Source organism: Canis lupus, chromosome 18 (assembly GCF_048164855.1).
Source record: "Canis lupus baileyi chromosome 18, mCanLup2.hap1, whole genome shotgun sequence".
NCBI lineage: Eukaryota > Metazoa > Chordata > Mammalia > Carnivora > Canidae > Canis > Canis lupus.
In genome coordinates, this window is record NC_132855.1 from 15,264,780 (window position 1) to 15,289,368 (window position 24,589).

General features: G+C 42.7%; 2 long non-coding RNA genes across 3 annotated transcripts in view; one reads left to right on the top strand and one right to left on the bottom strand.

The window, feature by feature from the left end:
* The first annotated feature begins 1,055 nt into the window (after positions 1 to 1,055).
* Positions 1,056 to 2,171, top strand: LOC140608700 (uncharacterized). Its single transcript, XR_012010671.1, has 2 exons — positions 1,056 to 1,578; positions 1,839 to 2,171. It is a non-coding gene; the product is annotated as an uncharacterized lncRNA (long non-coding RNA).
* The window catches only part of LOC140608699 (uncharacterized), a 35,637-nt gene continuing 12,599 nt past the window's right edge, over positions 1,552 to 24,589 (bottom strand). For both annotated transcript variants that reach the window (XR_012010670.1, XR_012010669.1), the window contains exon 4: positions 1,552 to 4,901. This is a non-coding gene — a long non-coding RNA (uncharacterized lncRNA). The remainder of the gene's footprint in view (positions 4,902 to 24,589) is intronic.

Genomic DNA, 24,589 nt, shown 5'->3' on the forward strand with positions numbered 1-24,589 from the left:
TTATAAATGAGGAAGCCAAGTTAGTGACATTTGATGAATTAGGAAATAATTTCTAACTCCACTTCTCTTGATTTCTATTCTCTCTCTTACCCATCCACTTGTTTTTCTAGGTAGACAGTTATCCAACTTTAAGCTATCTTTCTAATTAAAAGTAACATGCTTGGTGTCAAAAAATAGAAAGTGTATACAAGAATAAAGAAACAGATTCCTTTAAAAAAAAAAAGTTTCCGGGGATCCCTGGGTGGCTCAGCGGTTTAGCTCCGGCCTTTGGCCCAGGGCACGATCCTGGAGTCCCGGGATCGAGTCCCACTCGGGCTTCCGGCATGGAGCCTGCTTCTCCCTCCTCCTGTGTCTCTGCCTCTCTCTCTCTCTCTCTCTTTATGTCTAGCATAAATAAATAAATAAATAAATAAATAATAAATAAATAAATAATCACCAATAATTTCTCCAATCCAGAGCAAACAGTCGTTAACGTTCAGTCTTTTCCTGAGCTCTTACCACTCTTAGATGTGAAGAGGAGAGAGTAGGTACCAGAATTCAGAGAGAGACAAGGTCCTCTATCAAGTGAGTGGGAGGTGGGCCGTAGGCTGGAGGGAGGGACAAAGGGCAGAGTAGCATGATGGTCTGTGTATGAACAAGAAGGCTCTGGTTGAGGTGGAGGGACTGCAAAGGCAAGGGAAAGAGAGCTTGATAGTAAAACAAGGCATGGGAGGAGGGGAGGAGGGGAGGGTCAAGAGCCATGGGGCAGAGGTGGGAGGTGAGCACTGGAACAAAGCAACAACTGGATTCTTCAGAATCCATGTGAAACAAAGAGGAAGGGTAAAAATACAGCAATTTTTTTAAAGATTTTATTTATTTATTCATGAGAGACAGAGAGAGAGGCAGAGGGAGAAGCAGGCTCCATGCAAGGAGCCTGATGTGGGACTCGATTCCGGGACTCCAGGGTCAGGCCCTGGGATGAAGGCAGGCGCCAAACCACTGAGCCACCCGGGCTGCCCCAAATACAGCAATTTCTAATGCACAAAGGACACAAGTCAAACGACCTCATCTTTTTTTTTTTTTTTTTTTTTTGGCAAAGTAGGACTTGAGGTCACCTACTACTGAGGAGGGGACAAAAATACAATCCAAGTTTGAAATATTTCTCAGCTGCATCCTTGGACAGTAGCTACTCTTGAATCAACTGTGGACTTGGCACTGGTGCACTTTCGACCTCATGCCAGCGAACCCTGAAAGGAAGCCCCATAGTTATCAGTGAGCTTTCTCCAGCCCAGATCCAGTTGCTTTACCTGCCAAGGATTGAATTCAACAGTCTCCATGTACAGGGAGGTGACTCAGCGTGAGCCTCACTTGTACCCTTATCTGCCAGAGGATGATATGATATCACACACGGTGTGATGTTCCAGTGAGGAACCGGAGGTCATGAGGAACATCACAGCCCGTTACAGAAAGGACAAGGAAATCACAGTGAGAACGAAGTGCGATAAAAGGTTGAATGGAGCAGGCCAAGAGGACTTATGGATGTGTCCCGAGGAGTTCAGAGGAAGGAATCTTCTGGTAGACACTACGACTGTCAGAACGGTATGCCCTCTCCCCTCTACCTTGGAAACTAGCCCCAATTTTCTTGGGAACAACAAGACGCCCCACTAAAATGTTTCATTTCCAAGCCTCCTCTTCAGATGGAATGGCACGTGACATAGTTCTAGTTAAGTTATATAAGTGGAAGTTGTTGGATGAAGTTACCAGAGAGCCCCTTAAGATGTGGGGATGGGAGGAGGAGGAGGAGGAGGAGGAAGGCAGACTCAGCCACCTTAAGTGTCTCCCCTCTTCATCCTATCTAGAACATGAACGAGATGCCAGAGGAGAAGGGGGAACAACCGTTGCTCTGCAGAGAAGAAACCTGAGATGGACCCGAACATCATTGAGCCACAGTTCCAAGATCAGCAGCTGTGTGCCTCCAGACTGCTCATCGTCTAAGAAAAATAGAACCAGTAATTTGTTTAAGGCTCTGCTTTGGGGGGCTTGGTTTCTCCCAGCCGAATATAATCCCCAGTCCATAGACGAGGCACCATTTCATTTCAATCATTAATTTAGAAATTGTGTGTCAGATATTTGCTTGTGCTAGAGTTTCAAATAGCAAATGTCCCTTGAAAGAACCAGGCCATCCTTTAGGGGCTTGGAAATCCTTTTGTAGAACTGAGTGTTTTGTTTTGGGGGTGTCTGTCTCTGCTGTAAAGCGAGCTGACCTACATGCACAACATATGATAAGCATGAAGCGGCCCAACTGGTTTTATTAGTTTTCCTTGGGCTTTGGTCTAAAAAGGTTTCTTGCTGAGTTGATTTCACCCCCGATAACTTCCTTCACACTCCACTTCCTAATCGAAAAAGGCCCACATCAGGGGTAGAGAAACAGAGACCAATCCTTTCCCACCCCTCTCCTGGGACTCCTTAGCTCTTTACTATACCGCTGGGTTGGCTTAGCAAAAGCAATTTGATGTCCAGAATTTCCTGGCAGCCTTCCATGAGTCTGTCTGCCTCATCAGAAAACTCCAATCAGTAAGTCTGTGGGCTAAAGGGAGTCTGATCTCACTGGTGGTGTTGCCACACTTTGTTCTTTTTCTGATATATTCTGTATTTGCAGTGGTTTGTTCTTTTTCAGTTCTGAAAGCTGACATGATTTTGGAAAGTGAAACGTGCTTTCCTAAATTCTGGCTCATACCCCCTCAGGTGAAACTCTCCAAGCCATTAACCTTCAGGTACATCTCCCAAAGGAGGGCTTTTTGTATTAGATTCCAAGAGCTACCATTCCTCAAGCCTTGATTTTGAAGTTGTTGTTAGTTGCGATGTAGCTTTTCTAAATTAAAGCAAAAGGGGAAGGCCAATACATAGAACCAATAAAAGCAGAGTTGTTCTCATCAAAGTATAGGTGGGCGAGGGGAGGGAAGAGGTGTGTAAGAGGGAGACAGCCGGGAGCCTCTTCAGATTCACTACAACCTTTCCCCAAGGAAAGGATCCATGGGGATCCTTCAAGGAACCCCGGGATTCCAAGGAACACAGTCCAAAACCATGTTGCCAGTAAGCCCAGAGTGGTAGGACGATGTTTCATCGTTGTCTTTAAGGTAAGGAAGCTAAAGGCAACTTTAATCCAGGACACAGTGGATATGGGAGGCAAAGGGTCCATTTCCAAATCATAATGATCATTTTCAAGCCCTTTGCATTTTGTCTGGATTTGTTTTCAAAGGGCTTGAAAAGTTTGTTGATTTGCCAAACCTGAATGGACTTGGATCGTTACTATTATTCCCCAGCATCTTCTCAGTTGCAAAGTAATGTGCGTGCTGTGTAGGCAGATGAACCATGTTACGTGACCCACAAGCAGTGATTGAGAATTTAGGGACTGGATTAAGGGGCACATCTTTGGGGTGAAATACTTAGCATAAACAGTATGTATTCCCTCACCCATGATGCCAAATTATATTTCCTTTATGTGTTCTAAGCTTTACAAGCAGACACCCCCAAAGACAAAAGGCTCTTATCCTTGAGAAGCTGTTTCCCTACCAGCAAAACGGGAAGAGCAATCCCAGTATTTCTAAGAGTAGTAGCCCTGGGGACTAAAGGAATTAAAGTCACCATGTTCTTTTGCAGCGTGCCCAACACACCCCAGACATTCAATTTCCTGTGTCCTTCCTTCTACTTGCCTTATAGGGCAACAGGAGGGGACAGGGTGGATCTGCTCTGATAAATTTAGGAAAAGCAGTAAAGTGAGTGGTAGGTACCTATGTGCCCAGGACCACAGGTACAGCTCTGCCCTGGGCCCCCACCAAGTTCCCCACGCCCAGAATGTGCAGCTCTTCATCTCCACATGCACCAGCACTCACTCTTTCTTCAGTTTGTTTGTCTTTTCTTTACTTGTCACGTCCCTGGGAGAGGCCCCTCACCGCTTGCAATGACAATCTTCATTCTGCTTTGAACAGTGCAGCTTCCACTTCATTCCCAAAGAGCTGGCTCCTTAAAAAGGGCTTCTTTTGACCAGCAGCAGAGTTGCGTGTTGGAGTGAGGAAAACATTTCCCCTTTCCTGCTCTGATTTGGACCCATTTTTGACAGTGGTAGATAGAGATGGAGACCCCAAGAGGCATCACACGCAAAACGTGGCCAAGAAGCCATTTCCACTCAGGTCTCATCCTGCAACCATAAAATTCCACCACCAAACCCGTCTTTAAATTACCCTGATGGTTAAAAGCTATATTATATTCAGATTTGTTGGGAGAACACCAAGATTTTGGTAGCAACCAGCAGAAGACACCCCTCAAATGCTGTCTGCCTCCAACTCCATCTGATGCCTCTTAACATTTCCAAGGAAGTTTCTTTTCTGCCTTTTGCCAAAAACTAGAGGTACTAGTACGAGAACTAATATAGCTCGATTTCCTCTTTCAAGCCAGTCCCCATGCAAGACACTTGACGCTACTTTAACCCACGAGAGAGCCCTTCGGGCCAAGTATCATTCTCACCATTTTAAGGTGAAGACACTGAGTTAAATGTTGCGAAGTTCAACTTCAAATTGAGCTCCTAGCGAGTGGAACTGTGGCTTTGTTCACTTTTATCCTCAGACCGCAGTTCCTGGCATATCCTGAGGACCCTCTCAAAAGGGTCAGCTATGTGGGTAAGGGGTGAAGACTAAGAATAGGAACCCAGGCCAGGTAGAAGGTGTCAGGGAGTGCACTCAGGCTGACCAGGAGCAAGGCTGGAGAAATGCCTTCTGTGTGGGGTGTGGGAGCCTATCTGGCTGCCCTCAGTGATGGGTTAGAGGTTGCAAAGAAAAGCAGACTTTAGGATTCCCATTCTGCTGGTTTACAACCTCTGTCACTTTTGTCATCTTCTATGATCTCTTTGAGCCTTCATTTTCCATCTGAAACAGAGATAACAATATTTATTCCAGACAGTCATGAGTATCAAATAAGAGAACATATGTGAAATTTCCTAGCCCAGATCCTGGCATATAAAGGATGCTCCATAAATACTTGTTTCTGCTTCCCTTCCTCCATCACCCCAAAGCCTTGGCCAATTCTTTATAAGGGGACAGGTTTGTACTATTACCACAAACTCCAGTGTTCACAGTCTCAACATCTTTATGAAATGGTACAGTATCTAGAAATGATTTTCTTTAAAAAAATTCAGAATAATGAAGCGAGAATATGATACAGTGGAATTACTGTCTTCATTTCACGTTTTCCCCCCTGTAATTGAAACCATTTTCAAGTTTTATTTAGTACAAAATTAATTTCACATTTTCATCAAGGAACTCATGTGGATCCCAGGGTGATTCAAATTTTCCGATACAGAAATTCATAGCATTCATTACTGGTATTTTTCAAGACAAAAGAGTTTATGCCAGAGGAGACCATTTCAGTCCTGCTGTATGAACAAAATAAAAAACTTTTTACATGACACTTCTAAATTCAGGCTTGACATTAATGTTTTGTAAGAGAGCTGATTAAAAAAAAAATCTTCATCAGTTACTCAGCCTTCTCACTTCCCAAATAAGAAGCACAATTTCATTTACCTTAGAACTAAGCTGGTTTCCTCTTGAACTGAACTCAGAAATGACACTGGGCTTGATTGTCAGGGAGAAATGCACAGTATATGTCAACATGTGTGGGTTAAGTTCTGGCCACGGAAACTGGGAAAGTTGGCATCCTGCACTTCCGTGCTGGTTCAAGCTACCTGGAGCGACCCCAGTGCTGTTGCACAGAGGCTCAAGCAATACCAGATGGCATCAGAACTAAGATCCGTCTAGGTCAGATTCAATCCCAGGCAAAGAAAAGCAGAGGCTGTGCTTTGAGACATCAGACCTACGTTTTTTAGGGAGCACTCCCTGCTCTTATTCTATAGAACATAATCTAGCATCAGAAAAAACAGCCAAACAGGGGCAATGGCCAGAAAAAGGTGAGTGGGTGCCTTCCGGACACTTCTGTGTACACACTGCATCAGCATGTTCCCACTAGTCCTGACCCCAAGACTCCTCACCTGCTTCTTTCCGGTGCTGGAATGAAAGCATCCTCTTTCCCAGCCCTGCCCCAGGCCCTGGGAGCACCTCTTAGCCATCCTCAGGATGCAGTCTTCGGTTCTTTAGCACTTAGGAGATCTGACATCTGTGCCCTGGCTTAATGGTCTTAGTTCATTGTCCCTCTCTCTCTCTCTTTTTTTTTTTTTTTTTTTTGGCAAATTGAGATAAAATTCCCTTACCCTAAAATTCACCATTTTAGCCATCTTAAAGTGTATAATAATTCAAGGGCTTTTAGTAAAGTCACAATGTTGAACAACTATCACTACTATCTAATTCCAGAACGTTTTCATTATCCCCAGAGAAACCTCGTACCCATTAGGTAGCCACTCCACATTCCCTGCTGCCCCCCACCCCCAGCTCCTGGCAACAACTAATCTGCTCCTGTCTCTATGGATCTGTCTATTCTGGACAAGTGCCCTCGTAAGTACAACTTCTGCCCTTGGCAAAACCATGAGAAATGAAGTTCAAAAGATGACCCAACCCTCTTTAAGATATCAACATGTCTTCAACAAGATAGTAAACTGACCTCAGAGTAGATTTCATGTATTTTGTTCTATTATCTCATGCCCTGGAATCCATCCGGGCACCGCAGTAAACCTGGACTCTTGATCAATAGCATGCATGCATGGAAGCCGCATGTGTCTAAGGTGTCCCTGCACATGCATGTATGTTGCTGTCCATATGTGTTCACGCAGAAAGGTAACCTCCACGGACTCTGCACTCGAAGGCCTTGCTACCGTCAAATGAGAGGTAGCACATTTTGAGAAGGGCTTTCGGTTACAGCCTGGAACAGTGGGAAAAACAGAGCCAACTGATTTTGGCCAAGTCATCCTGGCACATGGGTCTCATGGAATCTCTTCTCCTCTGGATCTACTATCAGTGCTCACAGAAGTTCAGGAAGGGGGTTGTAGTGCATTGATCTATCCGAGGCCTCCTGGCAGCACTTGAGAAGCACAACACCGTTTTGTAGAATTATGTGCAAAGGTCAACCCTACTTGTTAAGATTCTTAAGGTGTCTGTTTCATTTAAATCAAGTTTTGTGTTTGTACATGTGTGTTTTTTAAGGGAGAATGGAATCTCCTGAGAGAACAATCCCACTTAAATTAGAAACACGTGCAGGCATTCAGTAGGTCAGCTCTGTAAAGATGTGTTATTATATCTTACGTTTATAGGAATTCTATTCACAGACAGGGCCACATATGAATTGTATGATTCTCTGGTGCCCAGGCTAGCTGGTTCTTCCCATCCCAAGATAGTTACAAAAACTCTTTTCCTCTCCTTCGGGTAGAGATAAGGAAGAAAAATGTATTACAAATTTAAGAGCTAGGCGTTAGCTAAATAATGGGAACACTGATGAAACATTTCAGTGTGGCATTACGTTTGATACCAAAAAAGTGGAAGAGACACAAAGTCTGTGTGGACCACGTTGCTTTACAGTAGCCTTGGCCTGTTTTGCTTTCATTGTGATAGCACTGCCCACCTAGGGGCCAAAGTCCTATCTAAATACGAGACAGATTTAGAGACAAGATTAATACTGTTCATAGGACTTTCTGCACTTAAAATAAAATACATGAAACTATATTTTATATGCTGTTTACAATTACTGCTTCTTCCCCTGCCTTCCCAAAATTGCTTTATCACGTATGTCCATATAATGGACTAGGGAAGCAGGATAAGACAGAAAAGAAAACTAACATTTGTTGACTGCCTTGTCCTCTCGATTAGGTTTTACTGTTTGATCTTATTTTTATTTCTTACAACTACCATATGAGGCAGGGAGAATTCTCTCCAGTTTACACATGAAAAAACTGAGATTTGGAGAGATTGAGTGACTCATCCAAGCACACAGAGCAACCAAGCACTGGAGATGGAATTTGAAGCCAGGCTGGTCCAACTTTAAGAACCACATAATGTTGTTGGTAATTGAAAAGAAGCTCCCAAGGATAGTGGAATGAGCCCTTGGGAGGGGCCAGGCCATCCTCCTCCTAGTTCAAACTTTGCCACTCTCTTGGGAATGTGAAGAGCCAAGAATTCTCTGGGCTTCCCTCTCCTCAGTTGGTGCCATAGGAATAACACTGTCTGTCCCTTCTGCCTCTCAGGGATATCATGAGCCTCAAAGAAGGAAACTTATGGTGGGGGACAACGGGGAGACCATGAAATACAAAAGCAAAGTGGTTGTTAACATGGTTTAGTGATTTAGTGTTAATATGGTTTAGTAATAATAGTAAGTGTATGTAGTTTAATAGTATATTCACAGATACTAAGAGTGGATGTCCCCAATTTTTTACTGATTTGGTGCATAATCAGAAAAGTTTGAGGATCACAAATCTATGCAATAAACAATATATATGCAAAATATTGCGATATTGTTGGGGGCATATGCATAGTAGTGGCTGTAGACCCATAACGAAACTACCCAAGTGAATAGCTCAGAGCTCTACTAAATGTCAAATATTTGTTTTTAATCCCCAAGCATCTCAGCATCATGGAAAAACCATAAGTCACTTTTTTCTTTTTTTTTCTTTTAATGGACTTCAATTGTAGAATTGAATTATTCATTACCTTCATTCAAACACATGGCATCATTGGTCTATATAAGGTAAAGTTCTATTTCACTCATTTATTGATTCACTCATTCAATGCCGTGAATAATCATGAGCCCACTACTCTCTTTAAGAACATGAAGTGTATTTACCTCTATTTATCTATGTGTCTAATATCCTATATCCTGCCTTCCCACACAGAGGTAACTAGGATCCAGAATCTTATGATTATCATTCCTTTGCTTTAAAAAGTTTGATCAAATATATATGAATGCCTAAACAATACATTGTTTGATTTTGCCTGTTTTTGAACATCGTAAGAAAAGTATGATGTTCTAAGAAGTCATTTGGGACTTGTTTTCATTTAATATTATACTGAATGAAGCCCATGTTGTTGTGGCGTGATATTCCATTGTGTGATTATACCATGAGTTATTCATTCATTTCCTTGAGGATGGGTATTTGGATTATTTCCAGTTCTTTGCTACAAAGAACAACACTTCTTTGAGCATTCTTATATGTATCTCCTGGTGCTCATGTGTAGGAATTTCCTTTGGGAATATACCAAGAAGTGGAAATCGGGGCAGGAAGGGTACATGAAGGTTCAATTTAACAGAATAAAACCGCATTATTTTCCAGAGTAGTTACACCATAGGTTCACTTTCTTAGCCAACTTATTCAGTTTTCTTTTACGGGAAACCTGACTAAAATGACTACAGGTACTGGAGAAGATCAAAGTAATTAAACAAGAAAGTGGCAGCACCCTTTCTAGAAAACAAGGATGTCCATAAATTAGCATTTAAATCTCTTTCTCCCAGTTAGTGTAAAACCAGGCCCCATGCTTCCTTCCCATCTGTACCCTGAGGGAGCGGGGAGGAGGAACTCTAAGCCTACTGCAGCTCTGACACTTTGTACATAGTGACAGATCCTGGACCAGTAGCTCCTCGTTGCAGGTTCCAGGGGCTTAGTTTTCCAGCAGGCTATGCTTTCTCCCCACCTAGTACTTATTCCTTGATCTGTGCAGCACATACTCTTTGGAATTCCTGCAAAATGGGATGACAGCTGGCAGGTTCTTGGTGCTAAACAGTGGTTGAAATTACAACAGGAAGAAAACAAAACTAATGATAAAATTGTACTTAGAATAAAATCCAAAGTCTCTTGCAACGTCACATGTGACCCATCTTTGCTGACCTCTCCTGCCTCCTCCTTCCCTGGTTGTTCACCTCTTTGCTCTTCATGCCACATCCATTGGTCTTTTTCAGTTCCTGGAACACTCCAGCTTATTTACTGCCTCAGGGCCACTGCACAGCTATTCCCTGTGCTCAGGATGCTTTAGGCCCCGCTCTTTTCATGGCTGGTTCTTTCTCATGCTTTAGCTCTCTGCTTAAAATTTACATGCTCGGGACACCTGGGTAGCTCAGCAGTTGAGCGTCTGCCTTCGGCTCAGGGCGTGATCCCAGAGATCCCAGATCCGAGGATCAAGTCCCACATCAGGCTCCCCACGAGGAGCCTGCTCCTCCCTCTGTCTGTGTCTCTGTCTGTGTGTATGTGTCTCATGAATAAAAATAAATAAATAAATGAATAAAAATAAAAAATAAAAATTTATGTGCTCAAAAAACATTCCTCTCCTACCCTGTGTGAAGTAGTTTCACACTTACTCTAAATATTCTCAGTCTCAAGCTCCCTTTGGGGTCTTCTTAACATTTGCCTACATTTGTGGCGATTTACCTGTTTACTTTTATTTTCTGCTTTTCCCACTAAAATGCTAGCCCTATGAGGGCTGAATCTATCCATCTTAATCATTCTTGTACTCCCCAGCCTCTAGCATCGTGCCAAATGTTTGTTGAATGAATGGGTGTATTAAGTGTCCACTAAGCATCAAGTTTTATGTGAACCATCATTCTACTCATGTCACTGTTTTTCATTATCTCAACAACTCTGTGACATAGCTATTATTAACCCCAGGAAACAGACTTATGGAGGTTAAGTAACAGATCCAAAGGCTCACATATAGGGAGTGGTAGAGCCGGGATTTGAACAAAGATCGGACTTCAAAGCCTGTGCACTTTCCATTGAATCATGAAGACCATAGGAAAAGGTATTTAAGGAATCCAGCTGATGTCGGATGGCCTTTTCAAAATGCCAACCCAGAATTTCCCTGGGAATTTCTCATTTTCTCTGCTAAATCTTGGAACTGTTAGTTTTGCAGGATTGCACAACATACTGATAGAAAATGTCACCTGACTTCTTTATCTGTTAAACAAACATTAAGAACAGCTATTTGGCCAAACTCCTGCTATTGTTCCCTCATCTATCACAGTACAGTATTACTTATCAATGGAAAAGCATGTTCCCAAAATGTCACAGCAGGACTTTAAAAGTTAAATAGACCCATAAATCATTCTTCTAAAAGCAACAAAGCTGACCTCTTCCTTAGCACTCAGATATTTAATCTGTAAATTATTTAGCTTGTGTCATTTCTTTTCCCCAACGTTTAAATAGTAAAGCTGCTATTTTCATGTCTTTCTCTTATTTCCCCAATGATTAGAAAGTAGCACTCTTCAGAAACACAGGCCACAGTTACATTTTCAATAAATATATTAAAAGAATACATTTCTTTGGCTCACAGATATACTGTACTCTCATTCAAGGGACCCAAACACCAAAGGAAAATGGTTAGAATACAAGTAACTTCCAATTTTCAGGTATTAGTGGGACAGTTACTCTTCTTTGGGCAATTATTTTAGAAAAGACTAGAGAGTCATATCTTTCTGCCAACCACAAACATTATTTCTCTCAGGATTTAACTGAAGATTAGGTCCCCCCCTCCCCAAGAACTCCCCTGGACTAGTCCAATTCATGCTGCTTAATTCCATTCTCAACACTTACACATGACACTTATACCACATTATTAACTTTGGGTTTATGTGCTACCTTATGTTTTTGTTAGTTCCAAAAGTTTGCTGAATGAGTAAATGTCCTATCTTGTCATATTTAGATGGCAAGCATTTCAAGTGCAGGAACAATTTCTTCTCATTCTTTTGTGTCCCACACATATGTATGAATGCATGCACTCATTCTTCTATCCCTCCAGCCACTCCTGATCCCTTTAGAGCAACTTAAGTTTTTGGAAATGGTGCTAGAGGCTCCTGAAAAATATACACGCAATTTGAATTCAATCAAAATGAAGACATACTAATTTAATATGTATAGAAAAAACTACAGCAGCATGTTGATAGAGTCCTCTTAATTAGGGTGACTAGGTATCTTCACTGATTTCTTTTTATATTTTCAATAAAAATATAGATTTATTTTATATCAAAGAAAAGTTATTTTTAAACCAAATCTAGGGGCACCTGGGTGGCTCAGTGGTTGAGCATCTGCCTTCAGCTCAGGTTGTGATCTTGGGGGTCCTGGGATTGAGTCCCAGTCCCCATGGGGAGCCCATTTCTCCCTCTGCCTATGTCTCTGCCTCTCTCTCTCTCTCTCTGTGTGTGTGTCTATGATGAATAAATAAATAAATCTTTAAATAAATAAATAAAAATAAACCAAATCTAATATCTAAATTAAAAGAATGAAGTCAAATTTATAGAACAAAGAGGCAGATAAAAATACAGTGAAAAAGCGCTCAGATAGGACTTAAAAGTTTGAATTTGAGTTGGGACTTTGTCCCTTACTAACTGTGTGATTTTTTTAAGACTTGGTGTCCTTGTCTATAAATTGAAGTTGAAAATATCTCCTTTATAGAGTTGTTCTGAGGATTATATGAGATAAAGTAACTGAAAATGCTTTACAAGATTGTAAAAGGCATTAAGTAATGGAAGGTATTATCACTTATGCTGTGAATTGAGTCTCATTTCAATTGGCCACTGCTGGAAGTCAGGCCTGTTGCAGACACCACTAAGCATATTATGGGATTAGGAGGCTCAAGGCCAATTATCCACAACAGTGGTTTAAATGTTTGGTTCTTCCAACCCCATGGATGTCACAATTTGCTCCAGATGAGTGAATGCCAAAAATGTCTTACCAATTCAAGTGCCCGACTTACTTGAAAGTAGGACGCAGGCATTGGGGACCACAGAGAATGGGTTGGCAATCCTTTGGGCTCATATTTCCTTTGCCTTTTTCTGGGATAGGATAAAATTACAAAGACCTATTTTGAATTTATTCTCATAAGTCAGGGAAACTATAGGAAGCAAGTTGATTTATTTTTCTTGTTCATAAAAAAGAGGGGAAAAAAAAGCAGTGGAGTTCTGGCTACATTTAAGATAAGATGGTAAACTTTGTTTAGAAAAGAACAAATTGCATTTCTACCTTCACCAAGTCTCAACTTTCTAATACCTTGCATTAGCCCTCTTCTAAAACTCCGTGAATAGTTTTGGAATTTACTGTGCCTCCTGCAAAGCTCTGAAGCAAATATTCACTCCACATGTCACTTACCTAACCATGGAAACCTTACCTAACCCTTCAGAGCATATACTAATATATTATTTCCCCTTCTTCCAAATTTCTATGCATCAAGCAAAAGAAGTGCTTTTCCAAAATTACTTGACAAAGGTTGGCAAAAGTCAAAACTATCTTAAGAACAAGGAGGTCATCAGACATAAGGCATCTTCACTTCCTCTGAACCTCACATTTTCAAGCATCCTCTCTTCTCTCTCTCTCTTTCTCTCTCTCTCATACACACACACACACACACACACACACACACTCACACAGATTAAATGGAAAGATAATAGCTGTTGAAGTCAGATTAGCCTGGGTTCAAATCCTGACTCCACTTCCAAGGTTTAGGGACATGGTAAGCTAGTTGGCTTCTCGAAGCCCCAGTTTCTTCATGCTAGTGAGAATACCTAATGTGCAAAACTGTTATGAAGACTAAATGAGATGATTATAAAGCATCAAGCACAATGCCTGGCACATGATCAGGCTGGTTTCTATCTCCCCCTCCTTGGTCTACTTAGTGCTAGTTTGAGCACAGCACATGTCTTGATTGTATATTCATCACAAATTCCTGGACCTCTGGCACATCAGATGTTCCAAGCATTCAGAGGTAATAAATTGGAGGGAGCCCCCAGGGCTGTGGGAATCCTGGTTCCCAGCCCCTTAGGCAGACCACCTACTGCTGCCTGAAAGCAGCCACCCTGTGAGGAAAGCAGCTGCCAGACAAAAGGACAGGGGCTAGGCCTCCATCTGCACCTCCACCCTCTTGCCTCTGCACACAGAGGGCAGCCATGGTTCCCCAGGAGACACGAGGGAGAGGTTTCAGTGTTTCAGATGACAGATCAGCCTGTGCTCTCTGACCCAGATTAGACTCGACCCAGAACCAGCTCACCCGCCTATGTCACCAGCAAATGATTTTAATTCACTCCCAGGAGACTGTAAGGAACACTTGGACCAGGAACGCGTGTAATCTGGCTGCGCTCTGCAGTGAGCATTCATAAGGCTGTAGGTTTCACATGTTCCGCTAATATTTCACTGGCCTGTCAGCCTCAGCTTGTGTGTGGGAGCCAGGCTGCACATTCAGCATTCCTGGGTCCCTGGAAAGTTGGGGGAGCGAGAGGTGAGGAGGAGGAGGTTGGAGAATACTCCAAAGGGAAGAAGAAGGGAAAACACGCTTCAGACCCGACACAGTGGTTCTCAGAGTGCGACCCCCAGACCAGCAGCAGCAACAGCATCACCAAGAGCTTGTTGGAAATGCAAATTCTCAGGCCCTGCCAGGGTCCTGCTCCATCAGAAATTCTGTGGTGGGGCTCAGCAATTTGTGTTTTCACAAGTTTCTGTGTGAATCTGATGTATGTGATAGTCTGAGAACCACTGACCCAGCTAAATAATGTTTAAATAGACCTTAATGTCTAAATTCAAGGAGAAAAGCAACATCCTAGAAGTATAATTATGATAAAGGAAAAAAGCTCCAGAGTTGCTCAGGAGGCCTTCATTTGAATTCTAACTCCAATAATTGCTAACTTTGTGATCTTGGGCAAGTTGCTTCAATTTTCTGAGCCTCAGTTTCTCTGTGTGTGAAACAGAGGTAACTAGACCTCCCCTGTAGAGTTGAGATAAACTCTCTGTGGATGGCTTAGTGTTTATAAGCCTGTTCTTACTCCACTACATCACACAGCTTCTCCTGTAGAGCTTCAGGTCTGGGTCTCTCAACCTTGACACTATTAATATTTGAGTCTGATGATTCTTTATTGTGAAACTTGGCCTGTGCATTGAAGGATGTATAGCAGCATCCCTGGCCTCTACCCACTAGTTGCCTACAGCTGCCCCCAGTTGTAAAACCCAAAAATACCCCCTAACATTGCCAAATGTCCCCTGCAGGGCCAAATTGTGACTGGTTGAGGACCGCTGCATCAGAGTGTTCAGATGGAGCAGAAGCAGAAAGCAAGAGCATTGTATTCAATTAGAAGAAAGATCCATGTGCTAGCTTGTCTACCAACTAGGTATCTGACCTCAGATGTAACCTGAGCTTTGATTCCTCACCTGTAGAACAGTGTTTAGAACACCTACATAACAGCGATGGGGTAAGAATGAAGATTTATCACGTATAAGATGCTCAACAAATTTTCAATTCAATTCACAGTGAAAATCTGATTTCCGTGCTTTTGATTTGACTACTAAGAGGCAGAAGGATCGATGACATGAACTTCAGATGGCCTCTCTTGTATAACAAGGTAGAAGACAGGCAGACTCATGAAATAGAAGGAAGGCAAGCAAAGATCCAAGAAAAGGGCTAGGTCTCTTCTTTGACAAAACCCGGCTGAGATTGGTATGACAAAACCCTTCTCTTTGGGAAGAGGACAGAAACAGACAACTCTTTTGACAAGTCACATGACAATCCATCTCCCTCAGGCTCCCCTTCTGAAGCTTGGAGCCACGTTCACTGTTAGAGCACTTGTTGCACCAGTCACATTGGCATTGTGAAGTGAGAAGCAGGGGAGAAAAAGGAGTAGTTAAGAGCTTGGGGTCTGATTCTCACAGACTCAATTTCAAATCCCAGGTCTACACATATTGGTTCTGTGAGATTGGCCAAATTACTTACATTCTCTGAACCTCAATTTCCTTATTCAAAGGAAGAGACAAATAATAGACACCTTAGAGTCTTAGCAAAAAGCTCTATGAGTTCATATGTGTGCAACGCTTAGCACAGTGCTTTAAACATGTCATAACATTTACTGTATCAGAACCAAAAGAACTATGATCTTTGTCACATCGTCACATTTGGCCAGGCTCAGAACAAGTGTGCATGAGAAAACTAAGAATATTGTCTCTCAGCAATGAGCACACACACACACACACACAAATGATACATTGCAGTACAATGAAAACTGGTTCAGCATTTCATTCTGCACCATTCAGTCTTTTCAAGATCATTCTGAGCCTCAGAATGTCCGGTAGAGAGGCTATAGCTTTTGCCAAACCCTAAATGATTAAGCATAGCTTTAAAAGAACACTTTTGGGGTCCTGGGTGGCTCAATTTGTCAAGTGTCTTGATCCTCAGCACAGATCATTACCTCAGCATCATAAGATAGAACCCCATGGTGGGCTCTGTGCTGGAGCCCACTTAGGATTCACTCTCTCCCTCTACCCCTTCCCACCCCCCAACTAGTGCGTACTATTTTTCTCTAAAAAGAAAAGAAGAGGAGAAGGGAAGGGGAGGGAAGGGGAGGGAAGGGAAGGGAAGGGAAGGGAAGGGAAGGGAAGGGAAGGGAAGGGAAAAGGAAAGGGGAAGGGGAAGGGGAAGGGGAAGGGGAAGGGGAAGGGGAAGGGGAAGGGAGGGGAGGGAAGGGGAGGGGAGGGAAGGGGTGGGGAGGGAAGGGGAGGGAAGGGGAAGGGGAGGGGAGGGGAGGGGAGAAGAGAAGAGAAGAGAAGAAAGAAAAGAAAAAGAAAAGAAAAGAAAAGAAAAGAAAAGAAAAGAAAAGAAAAGAAAAGAAAAGAAAAAAAGAAAAGAAAAGAAAAGAAAGAAAAAAGAAAAGAAAAAGAAAAGAAAAGAAAATAAAAGACTTTCTTTAATACCCCTAGGTATATGCATGCACACATCTGTGTATGTGTGTGTGTGTGTGTGTGTGTGTACAGACTGACAGAAACAAGAGGAAGAGTATTCCTGAACTCAGTAACAATCGGCTAGAATGTCTCACCTCTAGGACAGGAAGCAAAAATCTCTCCCCATAATATCATTTAGGGTTCACTTACAACAACATGGCTTAGTGAGTTACACACACTACTCATTTTATCCTCACAGCCACCAACTGAGGTAGATACTACTAGAGTCTCCAATTTATAGATGAAAAATTTGAAGCCTATAGAGCTAATTATGTCTATATCATATTAAGTGGACAAAGAGCTAGTCTAAATAACTATTTTCCTAATTCTTAGATTTTCCAGCCAATCTTTGTCATCTATGTCACTGCCTAATATTTTCCACAGTCAGAAGAATTATCTTCCTCTGCACTATGTTCAAGCTGCTCTGAGACCTGATTTAGGGAGGTAAGAGGCGCTGGGCTGAAGCCAGGGTCACCAGCTGGATTTATGGTCTCTTCTAAGCATCTTTTATATCCAGGCCAGGGCAAGAAAGTCACACAGCTCTAGTTTGGTGTTCCTAATTTCTGCACAAGGATGGGGTCATCAGCCTGGATAATGCCTCTGTGATTAGGCCTGAATGGCAGCTGGCAGACATCTATCTACACCATGGCCATATCTGGCTTCATTCCGGGGTGTTGAGGTCCTCCTTCCCTTTTTGAAGTTTATCAGGCATCACTGATTCACACACTCTTCATTTTCAGAATCCCTGCTGATCATAAATGTAAAGGCTCTGAAATCTGTCCATGTACCCTGGGTCTGCATGGACTAAGCCATCAACAATCTCTGGACTTCTTGGGTGGTTTTTCAGACAGAGCTGTATTTTGCTGTCCTCCTGAATTCTCTATAGTCTAGACACCAAGAATGCAATGAACCAGGCTCTAAAAATTCTCACCCTGGACTCTCTTCAGTGGTCTCCTGCAACCATCCCAGTTAAGGACTTGCTGAAAGAGTCTTACTAGGTTGGGAATCACACAGCCCCAATTAAAGGGTACGTGATAAATTTTAGAGGTTTTCTCTAACGTTCTTGATAAAGTTCACACTTCAGTCCCTTCTTGCCCTTTTCTCTTCAGAAAAATAATAAAATTTCCCCTCACATGTCCTCCAGTGTGAGTCCACCTGAAACCATTTGGGACACCTCATTAGGAAGATGCTTAGTCAGGAATGGAATTGGGAGTGGGGTGCAGATGATTAGGTGACTGTTAGGATTAGTTTCTAATGCAAAGACTGGCTGGGAATCACTTTGGCCTAAAACTTTCACCTCTTTTAAGCTTCGTCCCCTTGCCAACCAAAAAAAACAAACAATAAGCACACTTTGAAACTGGATTCACGAATGTTGACATCTAAGGCGTCTGGGTCATTGGTCCCTGAACCACGGTGTTCAGTGGGAACGCATGTAGAGGAATTGAGGAACGTGGCCTGTATCAATCTCCAATCTAGTTAAACTCTAGCTCATGCTGGAACTAAACTTGTCTCCAAGGTTTTGAGTAACATTTGGTCTTACCATCTTTTCCTCTCCCAGAGACATCTGGACGGCTGGGTTCCAGGCTAACTGGGAATTAAACAGACACTGAAATCTTGCAGCCGGAAAACCTGTTTATTTTTATTTGAAGGTCTTAAAAATTGTATCTGGGAGGAAGTATGGTCTAATGGTGAAAATTATGAATGATCCCTAATATCCTGGGTTCTAGTCTCTTTTACTGTTAGTAACTCATCATACAAGACCTTGGGTGATTTGTTTTTCTTTAAGATTTTTACTTATTCATGAAACACACACACAGGCAGGCAGAGGGAGAAGCAGGCTCCCTTTGGAGTGCCCAATATGGGACTTGACCACAGGGGATCACAACCTGAGCCAAAGGCACTCAACCACTGAGCCATCTAGGTGCCCCAAGACCTTGGGAGGTTTAATTTAAACTAAATGTGGCCTAATTTTCCTGATGAGTCCTAAGACCTTAGAATTAAAGATGTTATTCATATGCACACAAGCATCTGAAATGGAAAATTTAATCCCTAGGCAAGGATTTTGAATTTATGACTAGACTTGGCCAAGAAAAAGATGCAGGTATTACTTTTAGGGGAGCAGCATCACCATCCTGGATTTTGCAAAATGTCTACCAGGCACCCAGGAATCAATGATTTGGTTCTCAAACTGGGTTTGAAGACTTCCCCTCCTAGAAGTCTTCAAAGGCAGTTATGAGTATCGATGAACAATTTCCATCACTTCAAAAAGCCCAGTGGAAACTGTATGTTTATCCTTGATAAGACTAGATCTAAAGACACTATCTAAAACTCTAAATTTCTTTGATTTTAGCTGGAGAAACAAACTCATCTGGTAACAGTTGTCATATTCTAGGCAAAAGCTCTGACACACAGTCTTTGATTAATAAAAATCAAAAATTTAATATTTATTACTAAGTTTGTCTGCTAGACCAAAGCATTTAAAATATGGGATCTATAAGGAAAAAAATAATTTGAAAGGGCACTCAGTGCAGATGTCTGTTCAATGGACCATTGGGTGGTGGGTTTGTTTTGAGGGGGGTGGAGGAGTGGGGAAGGAAGATAAAGGAGTATGAAAAGAAAATAAAGTAGCCAGCAAGCAACCCACAAGCTTTTATAGATTAAAGGTAACCGATTACATCACCACCTAATTATTGGAGAAGTGTTTGCTGTGATAGTTTCTTTAGGCTTCATTCATTTATCTCTTTTTCTTTAAATCAACCAGAAGATGGAAAATAACGGTTTTATAAATAGGATGCCCTTGGGGTGTGAAATCCTCGGTATTTCCACAGTTCCTTCAGGTGTAGCCTCCTTCCCAGAATGAGCCCCTGAAATGCTGACTGACCACAGTTTGACGGTTTGTCCAGAGGGGTGATTGGGAGGCACTCTTTTTGGGGAAGTCTCTTCCCAATGGGTTGTGAACAATACTACATTGCTACCAACTTATAAACATCAGGCTACTTGTTGACCTACATTACTACTCACCACAAATTTCACACAGGCAAAATTCTGCCAGAAGATGGGCTGTGTCTCCTGGCAACCTGAGGAGAAGGCTGGAAGATGCTCAGTCTCCCCAAAGCACACATGTCAGACCTTGTTACTCAGCCACAGATCCCAACAAGCATCTCTCTCAACACAGCCTGCCAGGCATTACTACAAACTGACTGAATTCTGCATAAATTTTATTTGCCTACCCAGCCTTAAGACAAAGAGGTCACGTAAACCTAAGATATCTCTCTTGGGAGGGAGGAAGACCATAGGGTATGGGCCTGCAGTCACATTTGACTGGTCTCAAATCCCGACTCTTGTCACTCAACTAGCTGTGTGTGCTTGGGCAAGTTACTTTGCCTCTCTGGGTCCTGGCCTTGTTCTCTGTTAAACAAGAATTATAGGGGTGCCTGGGTGGCTCGGTTGATTAAGCCTCTGACTCTTGATTTCAGCTCAGGTCATGATCTCTGGGCCCTGGTATTGAGTCCCACCTGCATCAGCCTCCGCATTCAGCAGGGGGTCTGCTTGCAATTCTCTCTCTTCCTCTGCCCCTCTCCCCCACCTTTCTCTCTCTCTCTCTCTCAAATAAATAAATAAATCTATAAAAAATAACAAGGATTATATCACCCACCAACAGGAATATTATGAGGATTCAGTGAGAGAACATTCAAAGCTCAGCAGCCCAGGGCCTGGCATTTTCTTTGTGTTTAACAAATGCTAATTCCCTTTCCTGCCAGTGTTCATGACAAAAGGAGTTCGGCACCTTACCTAGAAACTCCAAATTCTCTTTGACTCTTTAGCTCCTGAGTGTACTGGATTCAGTTGATAAACAAAGGTATGAAAACAGCAATACATAAACCCTACTGAGAATTTAAAGGTAAGTTAAAGAACTAAACACAGAGATGCCAAACCTTAGGTTTTATGGATTGGCTTTAACCCTATACAACCAAGTATTAACTGTCCTGTTGTGCCCAACGTAGTCACCAAACCGATGGAGAAGCCTATGAAATCACATACATATGCCCCTAAAACCAAAGGGAGGAAAGCAATTAGGGCAGCAGAGCTGAGAGGACCCACCATCCCCTAGGCCATTTCTGGCCCAAAGCTTTGTTCCCAGTCCTATGACAGAGAACCATCAGCCTCAACAATCCAACTTCACCGCGCAGTGTCCTTCCTCTGGAATAAACAGAGCTTGTCCTGGGCCCGTGTGACCCGATTCTCTGCACAGATACCAGCTCTCACTGAACTCACAAGCGTGGAGGGGAAAACCAAAGAACCAACAAAGAGAGCAGGCTACCACCTTGATCTATTTCTAAGGAGCAACCCTGCTGGTTTTGAGGGACGGACAGGAGCTGTGAATGTAATTATGACCAATGCTAAGATTAAACCCAGGAATGATTTAGCTTGAGCTTTTGCAAGAAATCAGAATCGTGTAGCATAGCAGTGTTTACAGGTTTATAGATCTGCCTGGGGCGTCTGACGCCCTTGACTATGATTTATTGTTACAGGACAGAGATTATCTCAGACTGGGCTGGAAATGGATCCTGGCTGAGTTATTTACTCACCGGATGCAATGTGTGAGAGTTGATGGCCTTGTTTCTCAATTTGTCAGTTGTAAAGGGAGTCCCCAAGGCTCGATTTCAGACCCAGTATTGTTTACATAGCCCAGCAATAATACATCACATGTGGCAAAATATTACAAATTCATTTTTATGCTGATGATATGGCTCATGCATACTAGCAGCTAATGTGCTTCTCTTTTTAGTTGAAATTGCAGCTAAGTTTCTAAAGGCACAAAGGGCCTTTTGTTGTTTTGAACCATAAAGAAGAGAAAGTATATGACAGTTTTTAGAAAGCCTAATGAAGAGTTTGCTCTGGCTCGGCTGCCATCTGTAAAAGGGTCCCATTATAGCAGTTACGGTCATTATAATACCATACCATCTGAAGATATCTGTCAGGATTTTTAATACTATTATTATTATTATTATTATTATTGTTATTATTATTTTTGGAGGCTATGGGAAATGACTTCCCATCTTACCGTTTGCATTTAGGTGATGGGAAAGGAATAATTTGGACGATGATTTCCATCTGGTACTTTATTCAAATGGTTCACACTAACCATATGGAGACGACACTCTAGCACATACACTACGTACCAAGGGATACACGATGTTTAAAACAATCTCCGAATAAATCAACTTGCTATGAGTCACAACAAATTGCCTGCACTCCGTCTCTGAAGAATCTTTAGCAGAAAAGAAAACACTAGTATATTTTAAGGAACACAGAGATGCCCCAAAGAGGCAAAAGCTGTATTTGGTTTCTGGATTTGGACTCTGAGAATGCAAGATCCTGGGCATCTTTCTCAAGAAAGAGAAGTGCCTTTTAAATAAGATTTCATGCTCTAAGACACTAACAAATCAAAAAATAAACAAACAAAACGGCAGCCTCCTCAGGAATGTGGTGTGCTTCAAATGAACATTTACACAAAGAGAAAAGGGTAAAACCATTTCATAGCTTTTTTTTTTCCAGCTATGTTCTAGCCCTAAAAAGCCCTACCTTTCCCCACACAGAAAGACAGCAAGTAGCTGCTTGGCCACGGATAATTTGGATTTAATTGTGTTTGCTTAAACCATACATTCCACTCTCAAACCATAAAAATGAATCCTAGAAATCTCAAAGACTTGAAACGTCTGAAGTCTGTGCCCTGTTTCCCTCCTCCAAGGAAGATTCCCAGGAAAGCTTCAAGGCAACCTGTGTGTTAACCTTTGACATCTTTCTAACACACTCCACATGCTCCACAGCACCTCATTTTAAAGCATACAGAAGAGCAAAAGATGCAGACAAAGTGTCTCCAGGTAGTGACATCATAGCCAATTGTTAGAGAATGTGAATCAGAGAAAGCAAGAGGGGTTCCCCAAAGTCTTTTTCCTCATTTGCATGTTACCTGAGGAGCTTACAATCATTCCTTCATTTGTTTTTGCAACTGACATTTGCTGAGCACTTAATATATGCTGACGAGAGAAAAATACAGTTAGGGAGAGCACAGGCTCGGAAGTTGGTGGGCATGAGTTCAGTCAATGGCTTTGCAACTTTCTAAATGAGTGATGTTAAGTAAGTTATTAATTTTTTTAAGATTTTTATTTATTTATTAGAGAGAGAGAGAGAGACAGAGCAATGAGGGGGAGGGAGCGGCAGAGGGACAGGGAAAAGAAGGCTCCTCGCTGAGTAGGGAGCCCAATGTGGGGCACGATCCCAACCACTGGAACTGGGATCATGACCTGAGCCAAAGGCAGACGCTTAACCGACTGAGCCACCCAGGTGCCCCATCCTCCTCCTTGAATAAGTTGTTTAACCACTTTAAGCCTGAAACATAGTATGAGGTCAATGAAGGTATGTCAAAGAAATAAATACGTTTTTGTCTCTTAATCTGTACCAATGGCTATCAGGGCCTGCCTTGTAGGGGTGTAGAGGGTCTGATGAGAAAATGGATGGCTAGTGCTTTACTAGTAGCGGTTCTTTCATTAGTAGTCAGTAGTCTCCGACCCTTGAGCTCATGGGGAAGGCAGACAGGAGATCAACAATTATTATTCCGCAGTGTGATTGAAAACTGAACCAGATACCAGATGGCGGGGGGGAGGGGGGGGAGGGGGGAGGCACACAGTGATGAGATTCAGAAAAGATTTCTCAGGGAAACTACTCCTGAGCTGCCTCAGAACACAGGCTCTAGCCTAGCCAGGCAACAGAAGGGAGGAAGGGCATTCCAGGCAAAGGGACTGAAATGTATAGAGGCAGAGGCCTGTGGGCACCCCAGTCAGGTGGTTCTGTGTGGTTCAATGTTGGGACCTGAAGAAGCAGGCCATGTGCACATCTGCTGGGTCTCGTAGCCTAGTGAGAGGAACCCGAAACGTGCCCTGAAAGCTGAGAGCAATGAAGAGAACACAAGAACACCTCTGGCTCTTCAATTCAAACCAAATGACAATGCCGATGGTTGTAAAACTGTGACTTATAAGAAGACATAGCGATCTGATATTCATCCCCATTTCTGACTCAGAGCTCCTACAACTATCGGAATTTCCCAAGTGACCAGAGCAGCAAAGGCATCCTTTGTTATGAAATAAGGTGATCTAGGGGCCTCAGCTAAGGATGCAGCTGGTTGGCTGGAGAACTAACCATGAGATTAGAAGGTTAGAACTTTCAATCCCACCCCCTTTACCTCCAGGTAGAGAAGAGGGGCTGCAGGTTGAATCCATAGCCAGCGGCCAATGATTTCATCAATCACACATATGTAACAAAGCCCTCATACAAGCCCCAAAGGACAGGGTGCAGAGGGGCTCTGGCTTGGTGAACACATGGAGATGCCAAGATAGTGGCGCATCAGGAGGAGACATGGAAGCTCCATGCCCTTTCCCCACACTTTGCCCAAGGCAACTCTTCCATCTAGCTCTTCCTGAGTCACATCCTTTTATAATAAACCAGTAACCTAATGAGTAAGATGTTTCTCTGAGTTCTGTGAACTACTCTAGCAAATTAATCGAATCCAGGAAGGGGACTATTAGGACCTCCAATATCTACAGCCAGCTGGTCTGAAGCACAGGTGACCACTTGGACTTGAGATTGGCATCTGAAGTGTTGAGGATGCGTGGAGTGTGGTCATGTAGGACTGAGCCCCATCCTGTGGGATCTGATGCTGTCTCCAGGTAGATAGGGTCAGGAATTGAGTTGAATTGTAGGACATCCAGCTAGTGTCAGGGAGCTATTTGCTTGCATGTGTGGGGGACCCACACACACATACATAGGTTGGAATTGGGTGTAGAATTTTTAGGAGTATAGGCAAGAAAGACACTTGCCAGCAGGAAATCACCCCCTGGCACCACTGCTGCTGGGCAGTGTGAGGTTCCAGGAGTCAGATCT